The following is an 869-nucleotide window of genomic DNA, read 5'->3' as shown; positions in this document are numbered from 1 at the left end:
ACAAGGAAGGGGCTCCAGGCTGGGTACTTACAAATGTTAGTATCCCCTGTGACAAGGGATAGGTCAGCTACAGTTGAGGCACTTACAATCAGCCTCCTGTTTGCTTTCTGAAATGAATAAAACAATACAGACAGCGTAAATAGCCAGTGTTTGTCTCTTATAAATACCTAAATGTAACAGTCATGGCAAGGACAAAGAGGGGCAAAACCTTGTTTGAGTAAAGGACAAAGGGATCTCCACTCCCCCATCTTTTGGGACAAGGGAAACACCAGACATGTGAAGCAAGGCTCCTTGTGGCTCAAAAGTCAAGGGATAATGCCAGACCATAATGAATCTTGCTCCTCATGGAAACCTTCACTTCGAGGTCCATCTTGGCTGAGGGGTGTGTACGAACGCAGGGGAGTGTCCCAGGGAGGTCAGGTGTACAGAAAGAAACCAGATGATAGGCCTGAAGGAAGACAAAAATCCAGGACTGCCTCATATAAATGGTTTTACCGCCTCTTGACTGTGCTCCTGCTCACCAGGTGTGACATCCACACTCTTTCTCTCCAGGATTGCATCTCTGCCTGCTTCTGTCTCAACTAAGCCATTTCTTTATGTGCTCTCCCACTTGTCGTGCTATGTTTCTAATAATAAACTTTGTGCCTGCATTCACAGTTTCTGCCTCTGTGATAAATGCATTTTTCACTGGAGGCAATGATCCATGAAACAGTAGCATTCAGCCTCTAGCCCTTGCTAGTCTCCAGGCTAGGATTCCGGGCTCTCATCCAGGCTACCCAGGTTCAATTCCTGGGCAGGGAATTAAGATGTCACTTCACTCAACCACTCACTGCTGCCTCACGAGATCAGTGCCACTGGGAGGAGCCCAG

Source organism: Bison bison, unplaced genomic scaffold (assembly GCF_000754665.1).
Source record: "Bison bison bison isolate TAMUID 2011002044 unplaced genomic scaffold, Bison_UMD1.0 scf7180017864529, whole genome shotgun sequence".
NCBI classification, from domain to species: Eukaryota; Metazoa; Chordata; class Mammalia; order Artiodactyla; family Bovidae; genus Bison; species Bison bison.
This window is presented reverse-complemented; position numbering follows the sequence as displayed.